At 34.4% G+C, this 7,431-nt stretch overlaps 1 non-coding gene across 1 annotated transcript; it reads left to right on the top strand.

Annotated features, from left to right (window-relative positions):
• Positions 1–2,665: 2,665 nt before the first annotated feature.
• LOC130953529 (small nucleolar RNA R71) lies at positions 2,666–2,769 on the top strand. Its single transcript, XR_009075703.1, has one exon. It is a non-coding gene; the product is annotated as a small nucleolar RNA R71 (small nucleolar RNA).
• Positions 2,770–7,431: the final 4,662 nt, after the last annotated feature.

Raw genomic sequence — 7,431 nt, 5'->3', positions numbered from 1 at the left:
GAAGCTTTTGTCTTTCCTTTCCCTTTTCTAGAGGTTTCTTCGGCCTTAGGTGCCATCAATGGTAATGGAAAAACAAAAAGATTATGCTTTTACCACACCAAACTTAAAATATTGCTCGTCCTCGAGCAAGAAAAGAAAGAAAAGAAGAAGAAGAAGAGAAAATATAGAGGAGAGTGAGGGGGAGGTGTATTCGGCCAAGGTATAGAAGAGGGGGTTGTGTTGTGTGAAAATGAAGTAGAATGGAGGGGTTTATATAGGGAAGGGATAGAGGGTAGGTTCGGCCATTTAGGGTGGATTTGGGTGGGAAAGATTTTTGAATTTTGAATGTAGGTGGGGTTTATGGGGAAGAGTGGATGGATGTGAGTGGTGAATGGGGGTAATTGGGAAGAGAGATTGATGTGATTGGTGAAGGGTTTTTGGGAAAGTGTGTTATAGGATTATTAGGAGGTAAGGTGGGAATATGTTAGGTGGGGATCCTGTAGGGTCCACAGATCCTGAGGTGTCAAGGATTTATACCCCTGCACCAATTAGGCATGTAAAATGCCTTTGCATGCAATTCTGGCGTTTAAACGCCGAAGTGATGTATGTTCTGGGTGTTCAACGCCCATGTGCAACATGTTCAGCGCCAGCTTTTCTCAGGGCATATTCCTGGCATTCAAACGCCAGGATGTTGCTTGTTTCTGGCGTTCAGCGCCAGATCCATGCTCTGTTCTGGCGTTGAACGCCAGCCAGATACTCCTTACTGGCGTTTAAACGCCAATAAGTCCTTCCTCAAGGGTGTGATTTTTCTTCTGCTGTTTTTGATTTTGTTTTTAATTTTAATATTTTTTTTGTGACTCCACATGATCATGAACCTACTAAAACACAAAATAACAATTAAATAAAAATAAAATTAGATAAATAAAAATTGGGTTGCCTCCCAACAAGCGCTTCTTTAATGTCAATAGCTTGACAGTGGGCTCTCATGGAGCCACACAGGTGATCAGGTCAATGTTGTATAGTCCCAACACCAAACTTAGAGTTTGGTTGTGGGGATTCAACACCAAACTTAGAGTTTGGTTGTGGCCTCCCAACACCAAACTTAGAGTTTGACTGTGGGAGCTCTGTTTGACTTTGTACTGAGAGAAGCTCTGCATGCTTACTCTCCCTTGTTACAGAAGGATAGTCGTGTGCCTTAAACACAAGGTAGTCCCCATTCAATTGAAAGACTAATTCTCCTCTGTTAACATCTATCACAGCTTCTGCTGTGGCTAGAAAAGGTCTTCCAAGGATGATGCATTCATCCTCTTCCTTCCTAGTGTCTAAGATTATGAAATCAGCAAGGATGTAAAGGCCTTCAACCTTTACTAACACGTCCTCTACTAAACCATAAGCTTGTCTTACTGACTTGTTTGCCAATTGTAATGAGAATAAGGCAGGCTGTACCTCAATGATCCCTAGTTTCTCTATTACAGAGAGTGGCATAAGATTTATGCCTAACCCCAGGTCACACAGAGCCTTGTTAAAGGTCATGGTGCCTATGGTACAGGGTATTAAGAATTTATCAGGATCTTGTCTCTTTTGAGGTAAAGTTTTCTGAACCCATGTATCTAGTTCACTAATGAGCAAGGGAGGTTCACCTTCCCAAGTCTCATTACCAAATAACTTGGCATTCAGCTTCATGATGGCTCCTAGATATTGAACAACTTGCTCTCCAGTCACATCTTCATCCTCTTCTGAGGAAGAATAGTCTTCAGAGCTCATGAATGGCAAAAGGAGATTTAGTGGAATCTCTATGGTCTCTATATGAGCCTCAGATTCCTTTAGGTCCTCAATAGGGAACTCCTTCTTGTTTGAGAGACGTCCCAAGAGGTCTTCCTCACTAGGATTTTCGTCCTTCTCCTCCCTTGTGCATTCGGCCATATTGATTACATCAATGGCCTTGCACTCTCCTTTTGGATTTTCTTCTGTATTGCTTGGGAGAATACTGGGAGGAGTTTCAGTGACTTTCTTACTCAGCTGGCCCACTTGTGCCTCCAAATTTCTGATGGAGGACCTTGTTTCACTCATGAAACCTAAAGTGGCCTTAGACAGATCAGAGACTAAATTTGCTAAATTAGAGGGGCTCTGCTCAGAATTCTCTGTCTGTTGCTGAGAAGATGATGGAAAAGGCTTGTTATTGCTTAGCCTGTTTCTTCCACCATTATTAAAGCCTTGTTGAGGCTTTTGTTGATCCTTCCATGAGAAATTTGGATGATTTCTCCATGATTAATTATAGATGTTTCCATAAGGTTCACCCATGTAATTTACCTCTGCTATTGCAGGGTTCTCAGGATCATAAGCTTCTTCAGAAGCTGCCTCTTTAGTACTGTTGGATGCATTTTGCCATCCATTCAGATTTCGAGAAATCATGTTGACTTGCTGAGTCAACACTTTTTTCTGAGCCAATATAGCATTCAGAGTATCAATTTCAAGAATTCCCTTCCTCTGAGGCGTCCCATTATTCACGGAATTCCTCTTAGAAGTGTACATGAATTGGTTATTTGCAACCATGTCAATAAGTTCTTGAGCTTCTGTAGGCGTTTTCTTTAAGTGAATGGATCCACCTGCAGAATGGTCCAATGACATTTTGGAAAACTCAGATAGACCATAATAGAATATATCTAATATGGTCCATCCTGAAAACATGTCAGAAGGACACTTTTTGGTCATCTGCTTGTATCTTTCCCAAGCTTCATAGAGGGATTCACCATCTTTTTGCTTGAAGGTCTGAACATCCACTCTAAGCTTGCTCAACTTTTGAGGAGGAAAGAATTTATCCAAGAAGGCCGTGACCAGCTTATCCCAGGAGTGCAGGCTATCTTTAGGTTGTGAGTCCAACCATGTTCTAGCTCTGTCTCTTACAGCAAAAGGGAAAAGCATGAGCCTGTAGACTTCAGGATCTACTCCATTTGTCTTAACAGTCTCACAAATCTGCAAGAACTCAGTTAAAAACTGATAAGGATCTTTAGATGGAAGTCCATGAAACTTGCAGTTCTGTTGCATCAAAGCAACTAATTGAGGTTTCAGCTCAAAATTGTTTGCTCCAATGGCAGGACTTGAGATGCTTCTTCCATCAAACTTGGACGTTGGTTTAGTGAAATCACCAAGCGTCCTCCTTGCATGATTGTTGTTGGGTTCGGCTGCCATCTCCTTCTCTTGTTCGAAAATTTCAGAAAGGTTGCCTCTGGATTGTTGTAATTTAGCTTCTCTTAGTTTCCTCTTCAGAGTCCTTTCAGGTTTTGGATCAGCTTCAACAAAGATGCCGTTTTCCTTATTCCTGCTCATATGAAAGAGAAGAGAAAAAGAAAAAGGAAGAGGAATCCTCTATATCCGGACAAAGAGGATCCTTATTATTAGTAGAAGAAGAAAGGAATAAGAGTGGAGAATCCAATCACAAGGGTGAGGATAGAGGCAGTGATTGGAGATGAAGAGAGGTGAAGAGAAGTGTTAGTAAATAAATAAATAAATAGAAGAAGCGAAGAGAGAGAGAATTCAAAAATAATTTTGAAAAGTAGTTAATGATTTTCGAAAATTAAAGATAAGATATAATTAAAATTAAAATTTAAAACAATTAAAAAGAATTTTTGAAAAAGAGATGAGATATTTTCGAAAATTAAAGAGGGAAAAGTAGTTAGGTGGTTTTGAAAAAGATAAGAAACAAACAAAAAGTCAAATAGTTAGTTGAAAAAGATATTAAAATCAAATTTGAAAAGATAAGAAGATAAGAAGTTAGAAAAGATATTTTAAAATCAAATTTTTGAAAAAGATAAAATTTTGAAAAAGATATGATATAAAAGATAAGATAAGATAGATTTAATTTTTAAAATTAAAATTAATTACTTAACTAACAAGAAACTAAAAGATAAGATTCTAGAATTTAAAGATTGAACCTTTCTTAACAAGAAAGTGACAAACTTCAAATTTTTGAATCAATCATATTACTTGTTAGTATAATTTTTGAAAATCAAGATAAAATTAAGAAAAAGATTTTTTTGAAAAATATTTAAAAAGATTTTCGAAAATTAAATAAAAAAATAAAAAAGATTTAATTTTTGAAAAAAATTTTGAAAAGATAAGATTTTTAAAATTGAAAATTTGACTTGACTCATGAGAAACAACTAATTTAAAATTTTTTGACTAAGTCAACTCAAATTTTCGAAAATTAGGAGAGAAATAAGGAAAACATATTTTTTGATTTTTGAAATTTTAATTATGAGAGAAAAAAATATTTTTAAAACGTCATAATTGTGTTTTTCTCTTTTATTTTTGGATCAAAACAAGGAATGCATGCAAGGACACTATGAATGTCAAGATGAACACCAAAAACACTTTGAAGATTATGATGAACATCAAGAACATATTTTTGAAAAATTTTTTGATGCAAAGAAAACAAGCAAGACACCAAACTTAGAAATCTTTAATGCATGGACACTATGTATGCAAAAATGCATATGAAAAACAATAAAAGACACGAAACAAGAAAACATCAAGATCAAACAAGAAGACTTACTAAGAACAACTTGAAGATCATGAAGAACACCATGAATGCATGAATTTTTCGAAAAATAATGCTTAAATTTTAAAAACATGCAATTGACCCCAAACTTAAAAATTGACTCAAGACTCAAACAAGAAACACAAAATATTTTTGGTTTTTATGATTTTATGATTTTTTTGTATTTTATTTTATTTTTTCAAAAAATATATAGGAAAAAGAAAATAAGAAATTCAAAATCTTTAAGAAGAATTTCAGGAATCTTTTAATATTAGCCCAAAGCTCCAATCAAAGGGTTGGACATGGCTTAATAGCCCGTCAGCTTTAGGATGGAATTACATGCATTGTGGTGATTAGTTGAAGACCAATTCCAAAGGAGTTTGAATATGGCTTTGCAGCCAGCCAGGATTCAACATGCTTCATGAAACTCTGGAATCCATTCTTAAATGTTTTGAAGCCATAGAATGATTTATTTTTAAAAAAATTTTGAAAATAGGAATAAAAAATTTTTTGAAAGATTTTTGAAAAGTTTTTGAAAAAGAAATTATCTAATCTGAGCAACAAGATGAACCGTCAGTTGTCCATACTCGAACAATCCCTGGCAACGGCGCCAAAATAGAAGTAATTGCAATGAAACTTGAGGTACAGCAGAGCTCCACACCCTTAATCTATGGTGTGTAGAAACTCCACCGTTGAAAATACATAAGTGATGAAGGTCCAGGCATGGCCGAATGGCCAGCTCCCAATATCTAAGATCGCATAAACTGATCAAAGATGATTAATACACTAGTAAAAAGTTCTATTTATACTAAACTAGCTACTAGGGTTTACAGAAGTAAGTAATTGATGCATAAATCCACTTCTGGGGCCTACTTGGTGTATGTTTGGGATGAGCTTGAATGTTACACGAGCTGAGGCTTATCTTGGAGTTGAACGCCAAGTTGTAACGTGTTTTGGGCGTTCAACTCTGGTTCGTGACGTGTTTCTGGCGTTTGACTCTAGAATACAGCATGGAACTGGCGTTGAGCACCAGTTTGCGTCATCTAATCTCGAACAAAGTATGGACTATTATATATTGCTGGAAAGCTCTGGATGTCTACTTTTCAACACCGTTGAGAGCGCACCATTTAGAGTTCTGTAGCTCCAGAAAATCTATTTTGAGTGCAGGGAGGTCAGATTCCAACAGCATCAATAGTCCTTTGTCAGCCTCCTATCAGAGTTTTGCTCAGGTCCCTCAATTTCAGTCAGAAAATACATGAAATCAAAGAAAAACACGCAAACTCATAGTAAAGTCCAGAAATGTAAATTTAGCATAAAAACTAATGAAAACATCCCTAAAAGTAACTAGATCATACTAAAAACTACCTAAAAACAATGCTAAAAAGCGTATAAATTATCCGCTCATCACTTATGCTACAGGACCACCCTAGCTTACCAATGGATTTACTACCTTTAAGGAGGACTTATCACTAGGTGTGCTCATTAGGCTAACCAACATATGAATGGCTTTTACCGCTACGCTTATTTTTAGCAGATTATGGGATGGAGTTTTAAAATGTGTTTAGTTGTTTAAAAAAGTTTAGAATAATAACATAATAATAAGGGTATAGAGACACTATAATGTCATTAGAGTAAGAATATGACAAAGTTTAAAGATAATATAATGTTTAGAATAATAACATAAGAGTAAGGATATAGATAGATTATAAAATACAAGATTAATCACAAGTATTTGATCATAAGAAAGTTTCTCAGTTTGAATTATGTATTTTGTTCTATTTGGATTTTGAATTTTATATTTTTGTGAGATATAACGGTAGAAACAGAGTTTTTGCTTTGAACTCCAGCCTCTATTATTAGAATCAACTGTCTAATAGGCGACAAATTTTTCTTTTCTTCTCTTGACAACATGTTTAAATGGTGGCCTCATGAGAAGATACCATATATATATATATAATGAGATTAGTGACTGATTTATGAATTAAATTATAATTTAATTTAAAACAAAATTAGTTAGGATCTTATCTATATTTAAAACTAATCAAAGAATAAATAATTAATTATTTAATATTTTTAATTATCATATTATTATATTCATGGAGTTAGTAAAAAATATAATAATATTTCATTTGAATTAATATAATTATTTATTTGATTAAATAAAAATAATAATTAAATAATTATTTACCAAGGATTAGAACATTCGTTAGTGACCCGATAGTATAAACTAATAATATTTTTTTACTAAGAATCCACGATGAACAAAAATATAAGTCCTTCTATCTTTTCAGCTCTTGGCTAATTTTTAGAGTACAGTTTGACTGTCAAACTCTAACTTGTTACCATTATTATATGAATTATGAATGACTTAAGAAACTCATTTCTTAATTCATTCAAACCCCTAGGCCAAGACATTGTTTATTTCATCCATTATAATTGTAGAGCTCAAACTCATTACCATAGTTGATGGATTTCATATTGACTAGTTATTAATTCTATAAGTATTTAAATCATACCCAATGTTCATTCAACTAGCATCATAGGGTACTAGGTATCCGAAAACAAAGTATACTAAATACATTGTCAATTACTATGATAGTCACCGGGCAAAAGAAAATTTCTAATATTATGTTCATCATAAGAATATTCTATTGACAAATATACGATAACTATAACAATTAGGAATTCTCAAAGTGAGTCAGTTCAATGGTCATATCTCTATATAAATTGTATATATAGAGATAACCGATCAAACTGGTAGTTAACTGGTAAATCGATTGAATCGGCCAATTTTTTTAAGATTTCTAGTTTTTTAAATTACTAAAAAAAATAGAAAACACCCCTGCTCGGCTGCTTCCCTTCTTCTAACCCTAAACCCACTCATCATATGACTTATCCTCATCAAAAGTTCAAAA

The sequence above is a fragment of the Arachis stenosperma genome, chromosome 1 (assembly GCF_014773155.1).
Source record: "Arachis stenosperma cultivar V10309 chromosome 1, arast.V10309.gnm1.PFL2, whole genome shotgun sequence".
Lineage (NCBI taxonomy): Eukaryota > Viridiplantae > Streptophyta > Magnoliopsida > Fabales > Fabaceae > Arachis > Arachis stenosperma.
Note: the sequence above shows the minus strand (reverse complement) of the source record. Positions and strands in the feature narration are given on the sequence as shown.